Raw genomic sequence first — 26,456 nt, forward strand, 5'->3', positions numbered from 1 at the left:
CTCTACGATTCTATGATTCTATGATTTGCTGCGTAACCAGACAGATTTGCCTTTCAGGATCCTTTACAGTATATGAGGACACATCTCATTGGTGGTTAGTTAGGCAGCTTTCCCAGAAACTAAGATATTTTTAACAACCGACCAGTAAAACAGGATTCAAGAAAATTTATTTTCTGAGAATTTATTTTTATTATTTCTTCTTTTTTTTGTCTGAGAAATTGAGATTCTTCAGGATTTGGATATTTCAGGGAAGTCTGCATGCGCTATTTATTAGGGGCACTCTTGGCATTGTTTATAGGGCTACTGCACTAATCATGTTTTTGGTATCAGGATTTTGCTTGCTTTATTTATGGTGGCCCTCTGCCTGCACTCTCTATAGAGATGCTCTACTGGCACTATTTACTGTATATGGGCTCTCTACCTGCACTATCTATCTATTGGGGCTCTCTCCTTGCACCGTATATTGTGGCTCTCTGCTTGCCCTGTATATTGGGGCTCTCTGCTTGCCCTGTATATTGGGGCTCTCTGCTTGCTCTCAATATTGGGGCTTTCTGCTTGCACCGGACCGGGTCATACATGGGAAGCAAACAAGCAACGCAGAATACACGCACACCAGGGGTCAGACACACCAGAACAACAGTATAGCTGACAGAGAACCCTGGTAAAGAGTGAGTTTAAATACCCCTCCCAGATCCAGAAAGAGGCCACGAACACTTAACCCTGTGAGTGCAGGGAAAGAACCCTGTTCAAACCATGACACGTACATTGGGGCTCTCTGCTTGCATCGTATATTGGGGCTCTCTGCTTGCACAGTATATTGTGGCTCTCTGCACCATATATTGTGGCTCTCTGCACCGTATATTGGGGCTCTCTCCTTGCACCATATTTTGGGGCTCTCTGCTTGCACTGTATATTGGGTCTCTCTGCTTGCACTGTACATTGGGGCTTTCTGCTTGCACCGTATATTGGGGCTCTCTGCTTGCACCGTATATTGGGGCTCTCTGCTTGCAACGTATATTTGGGCTCTCTGCTTGCACCGCATATTGGGGCTCTCTGCTTGCACCGTAAATTGGGGCTCTCTGCTTGCACCGTATATTGGGGCTCTCTGCTTGCACTGTACATTGGGGCTCTCTGCTTGCACCTCATATTGGGGCTCTCTGCTTGCACCATATATTGGGGCTCTCTGCTTGCACCGTACATTGGGGCTTTCTGCGTGCACCGTTCTGTATATGGGGGCTCTCTGCTTGCACCGTACTGTACATTGGGGCTCTCTGCTTGCATCGTATATTGGGGCTCTCTGCTCGCACCGTATATTGGGGCTCTCTGCTTGCACCGTATATTGGGTCTCTCTGCTTGCACCGTATATTGGGGCTCTCTGCCCACACCGTATATTGGGGCTCTCTGCTCGCACCGTATATTGGGGCTCTCTACTTGCACCGTATATTGGGGCTCTCTGCTTGCACAGTATATTGGGGCTCTCTGCTTGCACCATATATTGGGGCTCTCTGCTTGCACCGTATATTTAGGCTCTCTGCCCACACCGTATATTGGGGCTCTCTGCTCACACCGTATATTGGGGCTCTCTGCTTGCACCATATATTGGGGCTCTCTGCTTGCACTGTATATTTGGGCTCTCTGCTTACACAGTATATTGGGGCTCTCTGCTTGCAACGTATATTGGGGCTCTGCTCACACCGTATATTGGGGCTCTCTGCTTGCACCATATATTGGGGCTCTCTGCTTGCACAGTATATTGGGGCTCTCTGCTTGCACTGTATATTTGGGCTCTCTGCTTACACAGTATATTGGGGCTCTCTGCTTGCAACGTATATTGGGGCTCTCTGCTTGCACCATATATTGGGGCTCTCTACTTGCACCGTATATTGGGGCTCTTTGCTCGCACTGTATATTGGGGCTCTCTGCTTGCATCGTATATTGAGGTTCTCTGCTCGCACCGTATATTGGGGCTCTCTGCTTGCACCATATATTGGGGCTCTCTGCTTGTACAGTATATTGGGGCTCTCTGCTTGCACCATATATTGGGGCTCTCTACTTGCACCGTATATTGGGGCTCTTTACTCGCACTGTATATTGGGGCTCTCTGCTTGCACCGCATATTGAGGCTCTCTGCTCGCACCGTATATTGGGGCTCTCTGCTTGCACCGTATATTGGGGCTTTCTGCTTGCACCGTATATTGAGGCTCTCTGCTCGCACCGTATATTGGGGCTCTCTGCTTGCACCGTATATTGGGGCTCTCTCCTTGCACCGTATATTGGGGCTCTCTGCTTACACCGTATATTGGGGCTCTCTGCTTCCACCATATATTGGGGCTCTCTGCTTGCACCGTATATTGGGGCTCTCTGCTTGCACCGTATATTGGGGCTCTCTGCTTGCACTTTATATTGGGGCTCTCTGCTTGCACCGTATATTGGGGCTCTCTGCTTGCACCGTATAGTGGGGCTCTCTGCTTGCACCGTATAGTGGGGCTCTCTGCTTGCACCTTATATTGGGGCTCTCTGCTTGCACCATATATTGGGGCTCTCTGCTTGCACAGTATATTGGGGCTCTCTGCTTGCACCGTATATTCGGGCTCTCTGCTTGCACCATATATTGGGGCTCTCTGCTTGCACAGTATATTGGGGCTCTCTGCTTGCACCATATATTGGGTCTCTGCTTGCACAGTATATTGGGGCTCTCTGCTTGCACCGTATATTGGGGGTCTCTGCTTGCACCATATATTGGGGCTCTCTGCTTGCACCGTATATTGGGGCTCTCTGCCTGCACTGTATATTGGGGCTCTCTGCTTGCACCATATATTGGGGCTCTCTGCTTGCACCGTATATTGGGGCTCTCTGCTTGCACCGTATATTGGGTCTCTCTGCTTGCACCATATATTGGGGCTCTCTGCATACACCATATATTGGGGCTCTCTGCTTGCACCGCATATTGGGGCTCTCTGCTTGCACCATATATTGGGGATCTCTGCTTGCACCATATATTGGGGCTCTCTGCTTGCACCGTATATTGGGGCTCTCTGCTTGCACCATATAGTGGGGCTCTCTGCTTGCACCTTATATTGTGGCTCTCTGCTTGCACCATATATTGGGTCTCTGCTTGCACAGTATATTGGGGCTCTCTGCTTGCACCATATATTGGGGCTCTCTGCTTGCACAGTATATTGGGGCTCTCTCCTTGCACAGTATATTGGGGCTCTCTGCTTGCACCGTATATTGGGGCTCTCTGCTTGCACCGTATATTCGGGCTCTCTGCTTGCACCGTATATTGGGGCTCTCTGCTTGCACCGTATATTGGGGCTCTCTGCTTGCACAGTATATTGGGGCTCTCTGCTTGCACCATATATTGGGGCTCTCTGCTTGCACAGTATATTGGGGCTCTCTGCTTGCACCATATATTGGGGCTCTCTCCTTGCACAGTATATTGGGGCTCTCTGCTCGCACCGTATATTGGGGCTCTCTGCTTGCACAGTATATTGGGGCTCTCTGCTTGCACCGTATATTGGGGCTCTCTGCTTGCACCGTATATTGGGGCTCTCTGCTTGCACCGTATATTCGGGCTCTCTGCTTGCACCGTATATTGGGGCTCTCTGCTTGCACAGTATATTGGGGCTCTCTACTTGCACCATATATTGGGGCTCTCTGCTTGCACAGTATATTGGGGCTCTCTGCTTGCACCGTATATTGGGGTTCTCTGCTTGCACCATATATTGGGTCTCTGCTTGCACAGTATATTGGGGCTCTCTGCTTGCATCATATATTGGGTCTCTGCTTGCACAGTATATTGGGGCTCTCTGCTTGCACAGTATATTGGGGCTCTCTGCTTGCACCATATATTGGGGCTCTCTGCTTGCACCATATATTGGGGCTCTCTGCTTGCACCGTACATTGGGGCTTTCTGCGTGCACCGTTCTGTATATGGGGGCTCTCTGCTTGCACCGTACTGTACATTGGGGCTCTCTGCTTGCATCGTATATTGGGGCTCTCTGCTCGCACCGTATATTGGGGCTCTCTGCTTGCACCGTATATTGGGTCTCTCTGCTTGCACCGTATATTGGGGCTCTCTGCCCACACCGTATATTGGGGCTCTCTGCTCGCACCGTATATTGGGGCTCTCTACTTGCACCGTATATTGGGGCTCTCTGCTTGCACAGTATATTGGGGCTCTCTGCTTGCACCATATATTGGGGCTCTCTGCTTGCACCGTATATTTAGGCTCTCTGCCCACACCGTATATTGGGGCTCTCTGCTCACACCGTATATTGGGGCTCTCTGCTTGCACCATATATTGGGGCTCTCTGCTTGCACTGTATATTTGGGCTCTCTGCTTACACAGTATATTGGGGCTCTCTGCTTGCAACGTATATTGGGGCTCTGCTCACACCGTATATTGGGGCTCTCTGCTTGCACCATATATTGGGGCTCTCTGCTTGCACAGTATATTGGGGCTCTCTGCTTGCACTGTATATTTGGGCTCTCTGCTTACACAGTATATTGGGGCTCTCTGCTTGCAACGTATATTGGGGCTCTCTGCTTGCACCATATATTGGGGCTCTCTACTTGCACCGTATATTGGGGCTCTTTGCTCGCACTGTATATTGGGGCTCTCTGCTTGCATCGTATATTGAGGCTCTCTGCTCGCACCGTATATTGGGGCTCTCTGCTTGCACCATATATTGGGGCTCTCTGCTTGTACAGTATATTGGGGCTCTCTGCTTGCACCATATATTGGGGCTCTCTACTTGCACCGTATATTGGGGCTCTTTACTCGCACTGTATATTGGGGCTCTCTGCTTGCACCGCATATTGAGGCTCTCTGCTCGCACCGTATATTGGGGCTCTCTGCTTGCACCGTATATTGGGGCTTTCTGCTTGCACCGTATATTGAGGCTCTCTGCTCGCACCGTATATTGGGGCTCTCTGCTTGCACCGTATATTGGGGCTCTCTCCTTGCACCGTATATTGGGGCTCTCTGCTTACACCGTATATTGGGGCTCTCTGCTTCCACCATATATTGGGGCTCTCTGCTTGCACCGTATATTGGGGCTCTCTGCTTGCACCGTATAGTGGGGCTCTCTGCTTGCACCATATAGTGGGGCTCTCTGCTTGCACCTTATATTGGGGCTCTCTGCTTGCACCATATATTGGGGCTCTCTGCTTGCACAGTATATTGGGGCTCTCTGCTTGCACCGTATATTCGGGCTCTCTGCTTGCACCATATATTGGGGCTCTCTGCTTGCACAGTATATTGGGGCTCTCTGCTTGCACCATATATTGGGTCTCTGCTTGCACAGTATATTGGGGCTCTCTGCTTGCACCGTATATTGGGGGTCTCTGCTTGCACCATATATTGGGGCTCTCTGCTTGCACCGTATATTGGGGCTCTCTGCCTGCACTGTATATTGGGGCTCTCTGCTTGCACCATATATTGGGGCTCTCTGCTTGCACCGTATATTGGGGCTCTCTGCTTGCACCGTATATTGGGGCTCTCTGCTTGCACCATATATTGGGGCTCTCTGCATACACCATATATTGGGGCTCTCTGCTTGCACCGTATATTGGGGCTCTCTGCTTGCACCATATATTGGGGCTCTCTGCTTGCACCATATATTGGGGCTCTCTGCTTGCACCGTATATTGGGGCTCTCTGCTTGCACCATATAGTGGGGCTCTCTGCTTGCACCTTATATTGTGGCTCTCTGCTTGCACCATATATTGGGTCTCTGCTTGCACAGTATATTGGGGCTCTCTGCTTGCACCATATATTGGGGCTCTCTGCTTGCACAGTATATTGGGGCTCTCTCCTTGCACAGTATATTGGGGCTCTCTGCTTGCACCGTATATTGGGGCTCTCTGCTTGCACCGTATATTCGGGCTCTCTGCTTGCACCGTATATTGGGGCTCTCTGCTTGCACAGTATATTGGGGCTCTCTGCTTGCACAGTATATTGGGGCTCTCTGCTTGCACCATATATTGGGGCTCTCTGCTTGCACAGTATATTGGGGCTCTCTGCTTGCACCATATATTGGGGCTCTCTCCTTGCACAGTATATTGGGGCTCTCTGCTCGCACCGTATATTGGGGCTCTCTGCTTGCACAGTATATTGGGGCTCTCTGCTTGCACCGTATATTGGGGCTCTCTGCTTGCACCGTATATTGGGGCTCTCTGCTTGCACCGTATATTCGGGCTCTCTGCTTGCACCGTATATTGGGGCTCTCTGCTTGCACAGTATATTGGGGCTCTCTACTTGCACCATATATTGGGGCTCTCTGCTTGCACAGTATATTGGGGCTCTCTGCTTGCACCGTATATTGGGGTTCTCTGCTTGCACCATATATTGGGTCTCTGCTTGCACAGTATATTGGGGCTCTCTGCTTGCATCATATATTGGGTCTCTGCTTGCACAGTATATTGGGGCTCTCTGCTTGCACAGTATATTGGGGCTCTCTGCTTGCACCATATATTGGGGCTCTCTGCTTGCACCATATATTGGGGCTCTCTGCTTGCACAGTATATTGGGGCTCTCTGCTTGCACCGTATATTCGGGCTCTCTGCTTGCACCGTATATTCGGGCTCTCTGCTTGCACCGTATATTGGGGCTCTCTGCTTGCACCATATATTGGGTCACTGCTTGCACAGTATATTGGGGCTCTCTGCTTGCACCATATATTGGGTCTCTGCTTGCACCGTATTTTGGGGCTCTCTGCTTGCACAGTATATTGGGGCTCTCTGCTTGCACAGTATATTGGGGCTCTCTGCTTGCACCGTATATTGGGGCTCTCTGCTTGCACAGTATATTGGGGCTCTCTGCTTGCACCGTATATTGGGGCTCTCTGCTTGCACCGTATATTGGGGCTCTCTGCTTGCACCGTATATTGGGGCTCTCTGCTTGCACTGTATATTGGGGCTCTCTGCTTGCACCGTATATTGGGGCTCTCTGCTTGCACCGTATATTGGGGCTCTCTGCTTGCACCATATATTGGGTCTCTGCTTGCAACATATATTGGGGCTCTCTGCTTGCACCATATATTGGGGCTCTCTGCTTGCACCGTATATTGGGGCTCTCTGCTTGCACCATATAGTGGGGCTCTCTGCTTGCACCTTATATTGGGGCTCTCTGCTTGCACCATATATTGGGTCTCTGCTTGCACAGTATATTGGGGCTCTCTGCTTGCACCATATATTGGGGCTCTCTGCTTGCACAGTATATTGGGGCTCTCTCCTTGCACAGTATATTGGGGCTCTCTGCTTGCACCGTATATTGGGGCTCTCTGCTTGCACCGTATATTCGGGCTCTCTGCTTGCACCGTATATTGGGGCTCTCTGCTTGCACAGTATATTGGGGCTCTCTGCTTGCACAGTATATTGGGGCTCTCTGCTTGCACCATATATTGGGGCTCTCTGCTTGCACAGTATATTGGGGCTCTCTGCTTGCACCATATATTGGGGCTCTCTCCTTGCACAGTATATTGGGGCTCTCTGCTCGCACCGTATATTGGGGCTCTCTGCTTGCACAGTATATTGGGGCTCTCTGCTTGCACCGTATATTGGGGCTCTCTGATTGCACCGTATATTGGGGCTCTCTGCTTGCACCGTATATTCGGGCTCTCTGCTTGCACCGTATATTGGGGCTCTCTGCTTGCACAGTATATTGGGGCTCTCTACTTGCACCATATATTGGGGCTCTCTGCTTGCACAGTATATTGGGGCTCTCTGCTTGCACCGTATATTGGGGTTCTCTGCTTGCACCATATATTGGGTCTCTGCTTGCACAGTATATTGGGGCTCTCTGCTTGCATCATATATTGGGTCTCTGCTTGCACAGTATATTGGGGCTCTCTGCTTGCACAGTATATTGGGGCTCTCTGCTTGCACCATATATTGGGGCTCTCTGCTTGCACCGTATATTCGGGCTCTCTGCTTGCACCGTATATTCGGGCTCTCTGCTTGCACCGTATATTGGGGCTCTCTGCTTGCACCATATATTGGGTCACTGCTTGCACAGTATATTGGGGCTCTCTGCTTGCACCATATATTGGGTCTCTGCTTGCACCGTATTTTGGGGCTCTCTGCTTGCACAGTATATTGGGGCTCTCTGCTTGCACAGTATATTGGGGCTCTCTGCTTGCACCGTATATTGGGGCTCTCTGCTTGCACAGTATATTGGGGCTCTCTGCTTGCACCGTATATTGGGGCTCTCTGCTTGCACCATATATTGGGACTCTCTGCTTGCACCGTATATTGGGGCTCTCTGCTTGCACTGTATATTGGGGCTCTCTGCTTGCACCGTATATTGGGGCTCTCTGCTTGCACCGTATATTGGGGCTCTCTGCTTTCACCGTATATTCAGGCTCTCTGCTTGCACCGTATATTGGGGCTCTCTGCTTTCACCGTATATTCGGGCTCTCTGCTTGCACCGTATATTGGGGCTCTCTGCTTGCACCGTATATTGGGGCTCTCTGCTTGCACCGTATATTGGGGCTCTCTGCTTTCACCGTATATTCGGGCTCTCTGCTTGCACCGTATATTGGGGCTCTCTGCTTGCACCGTATATTGGGGCTCTCTGCTTGCACAGTATATTGGGGCTCTCTGCTTGCACCGTATATTGGGGCTTTCTGCTTACACCGTACATTGGGGCTCTCTGCTTGCACCGTATATTGGGGCTCTCTGCTTGCACCGTATATTGAGGCTCTCTGCTTGCATTGTATATTGGGGCTCTCTGCTTTCACCGTATATTGGGGCTTTCTGCTTACACCGTACATTGGGGCTCTCTGCTTGCACCGTATATTGGGGCTTTCTGCTTACACCGTACATTGAGGCTCTCTGCTTGCACAGTATATTGGGGCTCTCTGCTTGCACCGAATATTGGGGCTTTCTGCTTACACCGTACATTGGGGCTCTCTGCTTGCACCGTATATTGGGGCTCTCTGCTTGCACCGTATATTGGGGCTCTCTGCTTTCACCGTATATTCGGGCTCTCTGCTTGCACCGTATATTGGGGCTCTCTGCTTGCACAGTATATTGGGGCTCTCTGCTTGCACCGTATATTGGGGCTTTCTGCTTACACCGTACATTGGGGCTCTCTGCTTGCACCGTATATTGAGGCTCTCTGCTTGCATTGTATATTGGGGCTCTCTGCTTTCACCGTATATTGGGGCTTTCTGCTTACACCGTACATTGGGGCTCTCTGCTTGCACCGTATATTGAGGCTCTCTGCTTGCATTGTATATTGGGGCTCTCTGCTTTCACCGTATATTGGGGCTCTCTGCTTTCACCGTATATTGGGGCTCTCTGCTTGCACCGTATATTGGGGCTCTCTGCTTGCACCGTATATTGGGGCTCTCTGCTTGCATCGTATATTGGGGCTCTCTGCTTTCACCGTATATTCGGGCTCTCTGCTTGCACCGTATATTGGGGCTCTCTGCTTTCACCGTATATTGGGGCTTTCTGCTTACACCGTACATTGAGGCTCTCTGCTTGCACAGTATATTGGGGCTCTCTGCTTGCACCGTATATTGGGGCTTTCTGCTTACACCGTACATTGGGGCTCTCTGCTTGCACCGTATATTGGGTCTCTGCTTGCACAGTATATTCGGGTTCTCTGCTTGCACAGGACATGAGTTTGGGTGCAGTTTATATTCCACAATGCTGCATTTTTAAAAAATGATTTTTAGATATTTCCCAGCTATAAATGTTGAGCCGTCTCTTTATGTAAATTGTGGACGTCTGATAATCCAGAATTCCCGCACCCATGTGTACGGTCCCGCATGTAATAAGGAGGAGTGCGGAGCGGGGTCTGCAACATCTCCACTCTCATCCCTCTGACTGTATGCTGCCTGCAGTCTCACTGTTGCCAGGGCAACCCTGGCTGGTCCAGCAGCTGATAGGAATGCCAAGTCCTCCTGTGTGGGTCATTATATGCCAGGATGGAGGACCGGCCTCCGTAAATCTTATCCTGCACAGGACACATTCCCAAAAATGGATTTAAAGGAGCATTTCCCTTTACTTTATTTTAATTCCTTTAATTTTGTATTGGAAAAAGGGATGAGTCACACTATTATATATATATATTTTTTTTACATTTTTATATATTTTTATGAAGTTTCTCTTTTTTTTAGTCCACTGTTGGAACCTGCAATCATCTGATCGCTTGTACTTTATACTGCAATTTTTCATATCGCAAAAACGATGATCTTCTATGAAGCCTGAGCGGTAGAGGATTAAGATGAGGGCGGCGTGGATCATTATAAGGCTCCAGGGTGGCATGGTGGTAACCCATCATACAGGGGATGGGCACGCAGCCCAATCACATGCATTTAGGTGCCATTGGGCAATCACCGCCTCTTAGATAACCGTTTACATGCAGCTTTCAGAGTTTGGCAGCAGCAATAGAAACTGTTCATCAGCCGAGATCTGAGCCAGCTCTGATCACTGCTGTTATGGGCAGGTGCTGGCTGTATAACGCAGCGACCACAGTTCCTGAGCCCGCTCCGTACCCCCGAACCTATGTGGCTCAAAGCAATGGTGACTCGGACCACTCTGATAATAAGTGATCTGATAATACCCCCCCATCCCTGTAATATTACCTGGAGATCTGTACTACCCCCCTATCAATCGTTTACAGTGTTCAGGATGGTAACTGTGATCTTACAGAGCCCTCTGCTGTCACAACCTTGTATTATTTTCCAAACTAGAGCACTGTAGAAATACTGCACAGCATTTGATCCTTCTCTTAAAGGGATTATTACTATTATTATTTATTATTATAGCGCCATTTATTCCATAGCGCTTTACATGTGATTGTAACATGACAATGATGGGGTCATATCACTTTATCTGCCCTCCGCTAGGTTTGCCTTTCTTTGGAGACCACATGATGTGATAAGATAATATGAAAAATATTGCTGAAATTTCAAGATAACTCATCTTTCCCCGACTCCCCAACCTGTCTTATCAGAGACTATCGCCGCACAATTAGTCAAATCTGCCATTCAGAAGTCCCAGAAAGCTGTGTTAGATGCCATCCAGCTTTCCCAGACTCCTGAATCGGTTCAGTGTTGCAAGACGGATTGTCATGCTACATAGCTCAACAGTCAGAAATCTGGGAAAGCTGGGTGACAGTTCCCTGTGCGAACTGCGAGAGAAAGCGAAACTTGACAATTTATGTTTTATAAAGTCTTGTAAAGCTTGGTGACACCCCTTATGTAGCAGGACACCTAGTGGGGGTCCTAGTGCCTGGAAACACCACTGTGCAGCTAATATATAGAGGTGTTATCAGTCATTGTACAGAAGGAAGAGGAGGTGAGCTGTGATATTACCTATTGTGAATGGTGGATCATGGGTTGGGTGAAAACCACTGTATACAGAGCTGTTACCTTTCATTGTAATCCTTTCTGTGATAATGAAACTGTGGATAGGTGATAACTTTCTTTTACAGGACAATCCATTTAATTCTTTATGGTATATATAGCATTACATATTGTTTTATAATAATATATGGCCGAGAGGTAGTTTTAAAAGCAAAGTGTTCCTACAATTTCTTTATCTTTCACTTTCATTCTGAAATCCTGGGTTACCTACACCATAGCCATAGTGTAGCACGACACAATTCTATATTCCTGTAAGTGCCACTAGGGGGAGCCCACTGCAGATAGATTTATACAACTCTCATTGAGCTCTATAATAAATTTATATGAAGATAGCGCCTACTAGTGGTGGCAAGAAGAATTGCAACCTTTATTTTTTTTTTCTTAGGCCTCTTTCACACTTCAGTTTTTTGCATCAGTTATAATCCGCCAAAAAGGCGGACAAGCGGATCCGTTCTAAACTGATGTGAATGGATGGCACAGGATCCGTTTTCAGACGGATCCTGAAAATGAAGAAATTTAAAGGAATCGCTGGCCGGGGAGAGAGAGAGAGAGAGAGAGAGAGAGAGCAGGATCCGCCAGAGGAAAAAACGTTACAAGCTCCGTTTTGAAATTTTTGAGGATGGTGACGGACAGCAACTTTTGGCGGATCCTCACAAAAAACGGATGCAACGGACAGCAATCCGTCACAATCCGCCATTAATGCAAGTCAATGGGAAAAAAACAGATCCTCAAAAAAAAATTGAGGATCCGTTTTTTTTCAAAACCTGGCGGATTGTGACTGATTGTAAAAAACGGAAGTGTGAAAGAGGCCTAACACAGGATCCACCATTCACAATAGATGTCACAGCTCACCTCCTCCTGTACAATGACTGATAACACCTCTATATACAGTAGATAATACAGGATCCACCATTCACAATAGGTGATGTCACAGCTCACCTCCTCCTCCTGTACAATGACTGATAACATCTCTATATACAGTAGATAACACAGGATCCACCATCCACAGTAGGTGATGTCACAGCTCACCTCCTCCTCCTGTACAATGACTGATAACTCCTCTATATACAGTAGATAACACAGGATCCACCATTCACAATAGGTGATGTCACAGCTCACCTCCTCCTCCTGTACAATGACTGATAACATCTCTATATACAGTAGATAACACGGGATCCACCATTCACAGTAGGTGATGTCACAGCTCACCTCCTCCCCCTCCTGTACAATGACTGATAAGCTCTCTATATACTGTTCATCAGCTAACTGGGCATCCACCATTCACAAAAGGTGACAACTAAGGCCTCTTTCACACATCAGGTTTTCGCCGTCAGGCGCGATCCGGCGCTTTTGACAGAAACCGGATCCGGCAAAATGCAATGCCGGATCCGGTTTCCCCCCCATTGACTTGCATTTGCGCCGGATCGCGCCGGATGGCCATGCGTTTCATCCGGTTTTCGCCGGATCCGGCAATGTGACGCGATCCGGCGTCTGGAAAAAACGGCTACTGTAACGTTTTTTGTCTCCGGCTAAAAAGCCGGACACGCCGGATCCGGCGCGTCCGGCTTTTTCACACAATGAAAGCCTATGAGCGCCGCAATGCGCCGGATCCGGCGAAAGCCGGATCCGGCGGCCGGATCAGGTTTTTTGGTCTGAGCATGCTCAGTAGCTCTGCCCACAGGAGATATATAAAAGCAAGACAATGGGACCCTCAGCCACACCCAACATGCCACCCAAGCCAAGAACCAGGAGCAGGAGAAGGCAGCAGACATCTGCAGCAGCAGCACCATCAGCACCACCCCAAATGGAGCAGCAAATGGAACATGCTGAGGAGGGGAGTCCAGCAGCAGATGAGAGACGGTAATTATCAAATCCCCCATTCCTCCAAACTAGGGCCATGGAATATCAAGATATTCATTGGCCCTTTGTTTCTCTTTATTCAACAGCCGCCAAAGAGATGCAGCAGCAGCAGCAGCAGAAATGGCATCACTGGCAGCAGCAACAGCAGCAGCAATACCCACAGGCATGGAGTCTGGCCATCAACAGGACAGCACATCTTCTTCTGGGAGCCCTCCCTCGCATCGTCAGCGTTTGACGGTAAGTTTTTATTTCCAAAATCCATCATCTCTGTAATATATGTCTATTCATTGCCTTTTATTTCAAAACAGGAATCACAAGATGAAGAGGAGCTCCCAGAAGAAGAAGGAAGGGGTGGACAGACACCTGGAGTGGGCTCACAATTGGTAAGTTTTTTGCATCAAACGCAGAAACACAACATCACACTACACACAACACATAGAAAACAATGTTCTGCAGACCACACACAGCAAACAAATGCCTACATCCAAAGACATAACATTTTTTGTTTTCTTCTCTAGTCTTCCCAATCTGGTGCTCGGCCAAGAGGTCCTCGCAGTGCCTCCCAGGGTCGTCGGCGACAGCAACGCGGCGGTCACCAGCGTGTAAGTATAAATATTTTTGCTTTGTTTTTTTGCACTTTTTATTTCATTTCTTTTGTGGAGGCTAATTATGTTATTTTTGTCTTTTTCTTTAACAGCCTTCACAGCGTGCTCCCGACTCTGACGGTGAGGATGGAGGACTCGATGTGGACCACCTCATCGATCTCGTCAGACAAAGGGAGCCGCTCTGGAATATGGCTGACCGCCGCCACGCTGACCTGATCGTTACCCGACGACTCTGGGAGGAAATCTGTTCGCTCCTTGTGGGCCGCTGGGAGGACCTCGATGTTCGGGCCCAGATTAAAGAGCGTAAGTATATACAGTACCGGTTGCTTGATGTAAACCAGTGTTTCCCGAACTCCAGTCCTCGTGGTCCCCACGGATCATGTGTTCAGGATTTCTATTTACTATGGAAATCCTGAAAACATGACCCCTGGGGACCATGAGGACTGGAGTTTGTGAAACACTGATGTTGTATACTAACCACTCCTTTCTCGTTTCAGGGAACAGAATTGTGAAGCGGTGGCGGTCTGTGAGGGATCGTTTCAAGAAGGAGTTCAATAAAGAGATGCGGGCCCCGAGTGGATCTGGAGGACGCAGGAGCAAGTACAAGTACGCACAAGCCCTGTCGTTCCTCCGGGAAACAATGCTCACCAGAAGGTAAATATTACACACCACATGTGAAAAAAAATGTTAGATGTAACTTTTTTTTTTCAGCCAGGGCCATACCATGTCAGTATTTTAATTGTTTTTTTTTCTCTTTATTCCACAGCACGGTGAGCAGCACTCGGGAGCCTGCACGATTGGACCCTTCTGAGGCGATCCCTGAGGAGACCGGCACCGAGGGACACTTCGACCGCCCCGGTACATCTGCACCTTCCCAGCCTTCCCACACATTCGACCCATCAGTCCCATCCACCAGCACAGGAGCATCGTGGCCGCCTACATTACATGAAGCTGCTGGTGAGGAGATCGCTTTCCCTTTACCCCACCCTTCTGCCCCTGCCACCTCTAGTACACCTGCGGGTACTGGGCGGCAGCGGCAGAGGGGTCAGGAAAAGAGTTATGCGCAAGAGTTCTTGCATCTGAATGCATCTTTCCAGAACTGTCTAAAAGTCTTGTCAGAGCAAATCTCCGCAGGCTTTCAGCAGATCAACTCCAGCATTCTGGAGGTGAAGACACTTCTGCAAACCATGCATTCAGAAGCAAGATCTTCGCCAAACCACACCTTTTTCAGGTCTGTTGTGGAGCGCATGGAAACGCTATCTCCTACCCAGCAGATGCATGTAATGCATTCGTGCCACGGTGCTCTACAGCAGGTTACCTCCCAACCTCCACCTCCCACCACTGTAGTTCCTCCACCTGCACCCCCTCCAGCCACTTTCCATCCTCCCCCTCCTATTACATCTGCACCCCCTCCAGCCACTTTCCATCCTCCCCCTCCTATTACATCTGCACCCCCTCCAGCCACTTTCCATCCTCCCCCTCCTATTACATCTGCACCCCCTCCAGCCACTTTCCATCCTCCCCCTCCTATTACATTTGCACCCCCTCCAGCCACTTTCCATCCTCCCCCTCCTATTACATTTGCACCCCCTCCAGCCACTTTCCATCCTCCCCCTCCTATTACATACCAGCAACCTCCCCAGTACCAGACATCTCCCCACTTCCAGCAACCTGCCCCGTACCAAACTCCTTCCCCGTACCAAACTCCTTCCCCGTACCAAACTCCTTCCCCATACAACTTTCCATCAACATCATCTGCTCCTACAGTCCCTGCCCAACCCTCCACTCCACCGCCCACCACCTCTTCTGCCTCCAACATGTCCACCCATTCTGTAGCTTTTTCCACACCTTCACCTCTACTGTTCCTTCCCCACCACGATCCCAGTCCTCTCTCCACACACCCAGTGTCGAAGTGTCCCGCAGCCCCTCCAGCAGTATTTCCACCCCACACTACACAGATTTATGATGTGTTTTGTAATAAAAATGCCCATTGGGTTTAAAACCTTTATTAAAAAAGTTTTTTGCACTTTAAAAACATTTTACAAAAAAAAAAAAATTTTTAAATAAAAGTTAAATTATCGTTTCACAATGGTTGTCTGTCATTTCTTTCTGCGGCGAACTATGTTTAAAAAAAAGGTTAAATACAGGGTATTTCAAAGGTAAAAAGGTATTCAAAACCAGGTATATAACTGTGGGTAAATTTTAGCTTTTTGCCACAGTTGTGTTCCTGGTTGTGTTTGAAGCAAAGTATTTCACCTAAAAAGTTGTGTTTATTGTTGGTGATTTCCTAACAATGTACACAACTTTTGTTAAAAGGTGAAATACTTTGCATAAAACACAACCAGGTAAACACCTGTGGCCTAAAGGTAAAAATAGTAAGACCATGACAAGATAGCCAACTTTGGTTGGCAAAGATATATACTGTTGGTCCAGAAGGTACACAAGTTTGGTTAGGGCACAAATCTTTCACACTCTGTCATCCTGCCAGTGTACTCTGCCTTGAGGGGCCACAAGGGTCAATTTTAAAAACCGGATCCGGCGTAATCCGTCGAAAAACGGATAGAAAAACGGATGAACCGGATGAGACGGATCCGGTTTTATCTGTCAAGAACAAGACGGATCCGGCAGAAAACCGGATCCGGCACATCAGGTTTTACAAAACATTTGCCGGATCCGGCATTCCGGCACGACGCCGGATCGCGCCTGACGCCGAAAACCTGATGTGTGAAATTAGCCTAAGGCACAACAGGTCTTCAGGGATATTCCATCATTTATAACACACTTCAGTACTCCTACTTCTTCTCAGCCCACCAGAAGTATTGGGTATTCACCTCTAGACCACCAGGAATATGAAAGGAATACCGTCCCTAACCCCGGAACCATCTCAGGTGCAAGTAGATGAAGTCATTTATGTACAAGGTTGGAAAGGTCCAGGGTCATGGTGCTGCCTCCATTGTGGGAACTTGAAAACCTCTGAGATCAGGAGGATGTAATGGAGACCTCTGTGTTCAGGACATGGCTAACAGGTCATAGAGATCATCCTGGAGTCATCCTGGCGTTGTGCTGATGCTCGGAGGTCACCACCTGCTCAGAGATGGAGAAAAACCCCCAACGATGCAAAAGTAAAGTCAGAATCTGCACAAATCATCATCTGCCAGGAAATGATCCATCTACAAATGAGAGCAATCTAAGGGTGCACGATCGAAGCTGAAATATATGGGGACCTATGGCAGAGCCAGGAATGGGCCCCCACCCAGAAAAGGGGTTTTCTAAACTGGTTGAGCTTACTTTCATGGGGTATTCCCTTACATCCCCTTTCCAATATGTTCCGCACCCGTCACAAGATTTGAAGCCCCCAGTCACGCTACCGTCTCCACCCTCACATCTACATATGCAGCCAGATAGCCGATACATCAGACACATAGAAATGAATGCATGCCCATCACGCAACACACACACAGTCACTTTATTCCAACAAGTGACTTTAGGACCCCTTTTCTCTAGATAAAATGGGGTCCTAGTGATGGAAACCCACCATCATACAATTGCCTCATCTCCATTCTGAAGATGGCTAATATATTTAGTGTGAAAAATTCAGTGATCTAACATTTTGTGCCTGTGGCAACCACTAGGGGGAGCCCAATATAGACAAAACTCAATACTATTTTTTGTGCCTGTGGCCACCACTAGGGGGAGCCCAATGTAGACAGAACTCAACACTATTTGAATTAATAAATTCATGGGTAAGTAGCTCCCCCTAATGGTGGCTTTTGGGAGAAGACAAATTTGCTGCAAGTTCGGCTTTTCTAATCACCAGCAATTCCCCTTTACACTAGAATCCAAGGCACGTGTGTCACGAGCGAGTGGTATTCGCGACAATTTGTGGCGGCGGAAGTGGTGATACTTAAAATCTGAAACAGGGCCATTTAAACTATTGCACGGAACCCTCTCCAGATTAAGTACTCTCAATAGAGAACTCAAACACACATGCCCACTCAAGTGAATGGAAGTGAGCTGCAGTACCTGCACAGTACTGGATTGAGGTGAAGCAGCAGAAAATAAAAGGGATCACTTCGATTAAAGGTTTTGAAAAAAAAAACAACCGTTTCCCGGCTGCAATTTGTTTAGTATAACAAGTTGAGCTTTATTCACCCTCCCCAGGTCCAGTTCTTATTTTCTGCGGCTGCTCCCAGTGTCTGTTATAGACTGCAGTACTGATGTCACATCAACAGCGAGTCAATGGTGACATCAGCGCTGCAGACAATAACTCGGGAAGGGTAGAACACTTTGTTTCCCTTTTTTTAGAACTATCTACAGCAGGGGTTTTCTGAAGCCAGCAGTTGGACCCCTATTGATCGGAGTAATTTAATCTGAGACAGCCCCATTCAGAACGAGAGACCCCTGGAGTGATCAGCTGAACTCCTGCTTGTGGCGCTCCCTGTAAGGATGATGTCATGTTACATGGTCATTAATATGAATGGTTATCACTATAATACAAGGATGGCTCGATCCCACTGAGCAGCTTTCTGTACTGACTCATGGATGTGGTCCTGATACCCTGATAGGACATTTGAGTAAGAGGCTGGTGGAGTCGTCCACTTTAAAGAAAGTTGCAGATTGTATTGGCACAACAGGCTTCATAGTTGCAAATTTCATTTAGGCACAAGAGCTTGATGGTTGAACTTTTTGCAGTAGATATTGCTATCCACTATTACCAAACTGTAATAACCCTGTGAAGCTAGTCACTACTGTTGGACAAGCCGTGATGCAGGATAGTAACACGTTCCGGGATCAGATACCTAGAGAACATGTCGTAAACTAAGGGGAAAGACAAAGGTCATGGTCCAAGGTCAGAATACCAAAAAGATAATGGATCAAAGCAAAGGGGCTAGGCAAATGGCTGGTCAAAGCAAGGTCCAAGGTTAGGCAGCAATGGATCAACAAACAGAGCACTGAGATACAAGGTAAACATGCACCACAGAGCAAATACTACGACTGGCAGCGATCTGGGACTGACTGTGTATCAAGGTGGCACGGGGTGGTAGTTATGGGCAAGTTCATTAAGCAACAGTCAGTGAGCACCCCAACACCTTGTACATGAAAAGAAAAACAAAGTCCCTTGTACTGCATGTGCAGCATGCATCACAGCACACTCACAGGCTCTGTCAGATTCCCCTCAGCTGCTGCCATGTCGGCTCCGCATTCATGAGCTCCACAAATCACTTCACAGACGAGGTCTTTTTCCAACAGTTTAACTTTACTAGACAGTAGTGTATTTATCACATAGGCAGCACAAGTAAAACACAGAGACATCTTATCTGCATTCTTCACACAGGCAGCACAAGTTAAACATAGAGACATCTTCTTATCTTTCCCTGTCTGACAGACTCTATCTTCTGCATCAGCTTCCCTTTCCCAGCAAACTCAACTATATCCCTGGACAATCCGTGTCCCATCTGTTTCCTTGGAGAATTTCTGTCTCTCTACTGGACAATCTCTGTCCTACTTGTGCTCCAGGCCCACCAGCTTCCTGCCGATTCCTTGGTCAAGCTGCGAGTTATAGGGTAACGGGCTTGCCGACTCAGCTGCCTCCTAATCCCAGCCCCTAGCTTCAGATCTTTCCTTGGAATGGTTCTGTATAAGCTGGTGACCACTGGCACGATTCTCAGCCCGGGGCCCCTTACTGAAGCTTTATCCCCACAAACCTGTAATACTCTGCTCACTAGTCCTGCCCTTGGGCAAGGTGCCCGCCCGGTCTCTCTAATCAGGAAGTGCCTTTCCTATACCTCCCTGCTCTGCACTGCTCTACTGTGTGACTCCTCCCATCTGCTTAACCCCTATGCATCTTGTATCTAACTAACACTCTTATCTATTCTATTGCTCAATCTCTACAGTGCCTCCTCTATTCTAATCCCCCTATGGTCCTGCACTACTTACTAATCTATCCCTAAGCTAAAGCATAATACATCACATGACATTACTGTACATGACAAATACTTTACAGTGCACACAATAGCAAAACATTAATAAAACATCAGGGTGCCTCATGTGACACAGGTGTACAACATTAAGGAGCGAGAAGATACATGAGGGTCCATGCCACGTCCTTACAACTGCTTAGTTAAGTAGCTGGGCAATTACTCAGAACAGGGAGCACCTAAAGGAAGCTCAGCACCTCCCTGTCTCAGAATGGATGGCTGAGCTGTCTCTCAAAATACTGACAGCTTAGCATGCCCTGGCACTAGATTGGGCGATTGAGCTGTTACCAAACAGACAGCTCAGCACGACCTTGATTCCATAGGGCAGGAGAACTGTCACTAATTGCGTCCCGGACACACTGAGTGGAGGAATTGTAACAGACTCCTCTGATTAACGTGACATGCCATTTCCAGGCCGTGCATTCTGATAATGAGATTTCCTAAAAACATTTCAGATGATCAACCATCATCTCCACGAGGTCTTCGACCCACCCTGTCTCCTGCAACGGACAAGATGCTCCCGATTCCAGGGCCCAAGAGAGCACAATCGTCACACAGTACGACCCGTATGCAATGCAGTCTGTACATTTCATTTACTATACATACAGTATATACATATGCTGGATGGACGATTTGTCCAATATTTCATTGAAAGAAGTGGAATAGAGTATCTGGTCAACATGAGACCACATGTATGCAAATCGCCCACTCCCACAGGAATCATAACAGAAATATTCTCTCTATCCGGCAGAACGTCCATAAGGAAAATGTTAAAATAATCCTTTATTTCACATAGTTTGCTGATCCACGTGTTTCAAACCGTGACTTTCTTACTCATAGCAACTAATTGTAACAGTATGAGCATCGCACGCAGTTGTGTTTCAGAACAGAGAGAGACTGCAGACTTTTTAGCCCCAAAAAAGCCCTTTTTAAAGGGAATCTGTCACCTATTTTTTCGAGTATCAGCTGCCGGCACCGCTAATTAGGGGCTTATCTACAGCATTCTGTAATGCATTCTGTAATGCTGTAGATAAGTCCCCGATGTTACCTGAAAGATAAGAAAAATGAGTTATATTATACTCACCCAGGGGCAGTCCGGATCCGGTTTTGGTCCGATGGGTGTCGCGGTCCGGTCCGGGGCCTCCCATCTTATGACGGTGACGTCTTCTTCTTTGCTTCTCGTCCTGGCTCCTTCGTAGGCGCACTGCTCTGCTCTGTTGATGTTGCAGTGCACAGGCGCTGGACCTCTCTGACCCTTCCCGGTGCCTGCGCACTGCAGAACTCTGCCCTGCCCTCAACAGAGCAGAGCAGTGCGCCTATGCAGGAGCCACGACTGGTAGCAAAGAAGAGGACGTCACTGTTAGAAGATGGGAGGCCCCGGACCCGACAGCAACACCCATCGGACCAAAACCGGACCCGGATCGCTCTTGGGTGAGTATAATATAACTCATTTTTCTTCTCTTTCAGGTTATATCGGGGGGCTTATCTACAGCATTACAGAATGCTGTAGATAAGCCCCTGATGGCGGTGCCCGCAGCTGATAGGCGAAAAAATAGGTGACAGATTCCCTTTAAAAGCTCTATAAAGCTCCAATTTTTGAATGAATCAAGCCAGACATGTCACTCGAAGCAAGGATCACCAAGCTACGACTTGCCTACATTAGACATGTGGCACCCCTGAGGGTTCAGTCGCCACAGAGGTACTGCACCTCCTCCTGAGGTGTGGTACCCCACCATTCAGGTAAGGTGGAGACACCCGACCACACTCCAACACCTGCATCCCACACCACATAGTAGTGTAGCAAAGCACCCATTGGTGACTCCCTGCTTGGGACACGAAGTGTGCTGGGAGGCGGGTGGAGTTTAGCTTTGCACTCAAAAGAGCGGGAAGAGTGTAGGAATTGGTAAGTCTGTGAAAGAAGATACCCTGAGTGGATGGATGAAGGAAGTGCTGCAGCCAACCTCAGTCCGCTGGCAGAGGAAAGGAACATTATTAGAAAGCCTGACTCTCCATAAGAAGGGAAAGATTAGCATGGAACGTGAGGAGAAGAAGAGAACCAAGGATTAGGGTTAGAGGAGAACCCTTCCCAAGGTCTAAGCGCAAGGCTGGGGTCTGGTCCTCAAGGTTGTATGGATACTAATGGTCCTGCAGCAGACACTGGAGGAATAGAAGTTGTCACCACTTTATTCCCACACAAGACTTGGGGGCACTTTTGTCACTTTTGTCTGGCAGAGCATTACAGTGGGCCACGCCATTGTGGGAACGTGATGATCCCGTGGTTCAGGGTGCTGCGCAGTTCCTCGCGGCCCTGAAGCAGGTCTTTTTGGGACCACGGATCACGCATGACACCTCTTTACAATTACTCTCCCTAACACAGGGGTCACTCTCGGTCAGCCATTATGCCGTCCGGTTCCGGACATTGGCTTCCGAGTTAGAGTGGCCGGACAAAGCCTTAGTCCCGGTGTTTTGGAGAGGGTTGGCTGAGCACGTTAAAGACGCTCTAGCTACCAGAGACGTTCCCACAAGTCTGGAGGATTTGATTGCCGTTTCCACCCGCATTGACCTCCGGTTTACGGAGCGAGGGCTGGAACGGGCACAATCCAGACGTAGGGTTAACTTGGCTCCCACATTCACCGAACCTCTAATATACCCCGCACAGGAGCTTTCACCCTCTGAACCTATGGAGGTGTCTCGCACCGGCTCTAAGCCACGACCGATGCGAAGCTCTGCACGTTGCTATCAGTGACGACAGTTTGGTCACCCGGCTAGCACGTGTCCTCTGCGGGCGAAAAGGCGTCCACGCCCAGTGGCCGTAGGTAGTGGGCAGTCCAATATGAAACCCTTCTCACCCAAACCGGTATTCCGGGGCATCTTAGACAGTGGGTCCTCCACCTGGGAGGCAGAGGTTACCGTGGACTCTGGGGCCGAGGGGAACTTTATGTCTTCTACCTTCGCCAGAAACACGCCATTCCCCTGGTATTATTACCTCAGCCTCTGACCATCAGGGTGGTTAACGGAGCACCGTTACCCTCTCAGGTGACCCATCAGACAGCTCCACTAGGGCTCACTATCTCACCCTCTCATCATGAGACTCTGTCCCTGCTAATCCTGCCAGACGGCATCGATCAGGGGCTGCTCGGGGTTCCCTGGCTTCGGTGCCACTCTCCTCATATCGAGTGGGCGACAGCGAAGATACTGGCCTGGAGCAAGGACTGCGAGGGGAGATGTCTGAGGGGCAGTCTTCAGGTGGCTTCCACTGAAGTGCCTGCGGATCTCTCCGCACTACCTAAACCCTACCACCAATACGCGGACGTATTCTCCAAAAAATCTACAGAGACGCTCCCGCCGCACCGTCCTTACGACTGCCCGATAGACCTCATGCCAGGCACAGTACCTCCTAGAGGCTTTGTGTATCCACTATCTCTCCCTGAGACTGAATCTATGTCACAATACATCCGGGAGAACCTGGCTAGAGGCTTTATCAGACAGTCGGTGTCACCGGCTGGTGCAGGGTTCTTCTTCGTTCAGAAGAAGAGCGGAGAGTTATGCCCCTGCATTGACTACAGAGGTCTCAATGCTATCACGGTTAAAAACAAATACCCTCTACCGTTGATCTCTGAGTTGTTTGACAGGTTGCGAGGGGCCCAGATCTTTACTAAGTTGGATCTGCGAGGGGCATACAACCTAATCCGCATTCGCGAAGGAGACGAATGGAAGACAGCTTTTAATACCAGGGATGGCCATTACGAATATCTGGTTATGCCTTTTGGCCTTTGTAATGCGCCAGCTGTCTTCCAGGATTTTGTCAACGACGTCTTCCGCGACATGCTTTCTACCTCGGTGGTGGTATATCTGGATGATATAATCTTTTCGCCAGATTTGACTACCCACCGGAGGGACGTCTGCAGGGTCTTCAACCGTCTGCGGGCGAATTCCCTCTTTGCCAAGCTGGAGAAGTGCCAGTTTGAGCAGGAGTCCTTGCCGTTCCTGGGCTATATCATCTCGGCCCAGGGGCTGGCCATGGATCCTGCCAAACTGCAAGCGGTAATGGACTGGCAAGAACCTCATTCACTCAAAGCGGTGCAGCGCTTTCTGGGATTCATGAACTATTACCACCAGTTTATACCACACTTTTCCACCCTGGTAGCTCCTTTGGTTGCTCTCACCAAAAAAGGAGCTAACCCCAACGCTTGGTCTGAACAGGTCTCCAAGGCCTTCTCGGCTATAAAGTCTCATTTTGCTGGCGCTCCCATCCTACATCGTCCCGATGTGAACAAGCCATTTATACTAGAGGTAGATGCCTCCTCTGTCGGTGCAGGAGCAGTTCTTTTCCAAAAGGACGCTCAAGGTCGGAAGCATCCCTGCTTCTTCTTCTCAAAGACCTTCTCACCGGCAGAGAAGAATTACTCCATCGGTGACAGGGAGCTGCTAGCCATGAAGTTGGCCTTTTCAGAATGGAGACATCTCCTGGAGGGGGCTCGGTTTCCCTTCCAGGTATATGCGGACCATAAAAATCTTGTCTATTTTCAGACTGCCCAGCGCCTGAACTCCCGTCAGGCTAGGTGGTCGCTCTTTTCCCGCTTCCGCTTCACCCTGCACTACCTTTCTGGAGAGAAGAACGTCCGTGCGGATGCTCTCTCATGCACGGTGGTCTCGGCGGAAGAAGGAGAGGCTGAGCCTCGGTTAATTCTCCCGCCGGAGAGTTTTACAACCGTGGCTCCAGTCGCTCTCGAGTCAGTGCCACCAGGCAAGACCTTGGTGCCTCCTCAGCTACGGCCGGAGGTCCTCGCCTGGGCACATGCCTCCAGGGTGGGTGGTCATTTTGGCAATAAACGGACCACCGAACTCCTGGCAAGGTCATATTGGTGGCCACATATGGCTCGAGATGTCAAGGAATACGTGCAAGCATGCGTCTCGTGTGCTCGAAACAGACCCTCTAGACAGAGGCCGGCGGGGCTGTTGTATCCCCTGCCAGTTTCGGATAGACCGTGGGAGATGGTTGGCATGGATTTCATAGTTGGCCTGCCCAAGTCTGGTGGCAGTACGGTCATCTGGGTGGTCACGACCATTTTTCCAAACTGGTGCACCTGGTGCCACTCGCACGCCTGCCTTCCGCTCGAGGTCTGGCCACTTTGTTTATTAAGAACGTATTCCGTTTGCATGGCATGCCGGACAAAATCGTGAGTGACCGAGGTCCCCAGTTTGCGTCTCGGTTTTGGAGGGAGCTCTGCAGCCTATTCAGCATCGAGCTAAATCTGTCCTCCGCCTACCATCCCGAGACGAATGGCTTGGTCGAGAGAGCCAATCAGACCTTGGCCACCTATCTACGGCATTTTGTCTCTGCCAGGCAGGATGACTGGGCATCTTTGCTACCTTGGGCTGAATTTGCCGTAAACAATGCGGTGGCTGATTCCACTGGACAGACGCCCTTCCTCTTAAACTATGGCCAACATCCACGCGTCCCTGTCCCGATGCCAGTGTCCTCCACTGACTCCAAGGTGTCAGACTGGGCAGTGGAGGCCCGGGACATCTGGGATCGCACTCAGGATGCTATCCATGCCTCTAAGGAGAGGATGAGGGCGTCCGCTGACACGCATCGGCGACCCGCTCCAAGCTTCTCCCCTGGCGACATGGTGTGGCTCTCCACCCGAAACATCAAACTACGGGTCAAGTCCCCTAAGTTCGCGTCGCGATATATTGGACCTTTCAAGGTCCTTGAGCGAATTAGCTCGGTGGTCTACCGCCTGGCTCTTCCTCCACATTTAGCCATTTCGGACGTGTTTCATGTGTCCCTCCTCAAACCAGTTCACATGGTCTGGTTTTCTGAGTCATCGGCCGGGTCGTCAGACTTATCGTCTGACGAGTTTGAGGTTAATGCTATCGTAGGGCGCAGGTTTGTCCGTGGCAAAAAATTTTATTTAGTGGATTGGAAGGGTCATGGGCCTGAGGCTCGAACCTGGGAGCCGGTGGAGAATATCCATGCACCGCTCCTGATCACGGCTTTTGAGCGCAGTGGGGAGGGGCCCTTAGGAGGGGGGGTAATGTTAGGCATCAGATTCCGGACACTGCACAGCGGGAATCCAGAGCCAGACATCCAGCTGTCTCCCATTCTCCTCCGACCGCTCTGGGTGCTGCTCAGCAATCACGGCGAGCCAGGCGTGCTACTCAGACTTGCACTGACAGCCTGGATGTTGCTGCCACCTCTGGTGCAGCAATGGTAGCGCATCCTGTTCTGCAGGGAACCGCTCCAGAGGCTAAGTCCTCATGCCGTGCTACTGGGCATGCCCGCAAGGTGACCTCTCACTGGAGAGCAGGGGTCACATGCTCAGGTCCTGCGTCGGATCTGATTGGTTCTTTCCAGGGTACTGGAAGGTCCCGGAAGTGCATGGCTATAAAAAGCCCGCATGGCGGCTCGGCCATGCGCTAGTGTAGCATATTATGCTGTGTGTGTATGGTGATGGATGCATGGACTGGTGACTGACTTATTATGAAACCCCTTCCCTTGGATAATACGATTGGTGACTGTGTGTTGGGTTAGTCAGCTCCAGGTTGTGGCAAGCTACATGCCATTGTGCGATCCACGCCTACACTAGCGTCCGTCAGTGCCCGGTTCTCGGCGCCGACGCTTGC

Source organism: Dendrobates tinctorius, unplaced genomic scaffold, assembly GCF_039654945.1.
Source record: "Dendrobates tinctorius isolate UK_male_01 unplaced genomic scaffold, ASM3965494v1 ptg000084l, whole genome shotgun sequence".
NCBI lineage: Eukaryota > Metazoa > Chordata > Amphibia > Anura > Dendrobatidae > Dendrobates > Dendrobates tinctorius.